Here is a 291-nt window from a genome sequence, read left to right as displayed (position 1 = left end):
TTTTTCTGAGCATGATGAAAGTAAACAGACCATCGGGAACCCAAATAATTTTGCTGCTAGTGTGGAAAATAAGAAAAAAATCGTCTTAGGTAACTAAACCTCCGGCATTAGCTGATAAGATTAGGTGTCAGAAGTATTATAAAACAAATCAGATGAGTAATGGGCTAACTGCCGCTGCTTTCCCAGCCCGAGGGCGCTGTGGGGAGAGCCTCCCTCGACTGTCAGGAGCGGGCATTTCTCAGCCGCATCTTCGGCCGGTTACGCGCTGATCGGGGCGGCCTTTTATTACCC

Source organism: Nestor notabilis, unplaced genomic scaffold (genome assembly GCF_000696875.1).
Source record: "Nestor notabilis isolate BGI_N333 unplaced genomic scaffold, ASM69687v1 scaffold2175, whole genome shotgun sequence".
Classification (NCBI taxonomy): Eukaryota; Metazoa; Chordata; class Aves; order Psittaciformes; family Psittacidae; genus Nestor; species Nestor notabilis.
The sequence above is the reverse complement of the archived record's forward strand: the minus strand, read 5'-3'. Positions refer to the sequence as shown.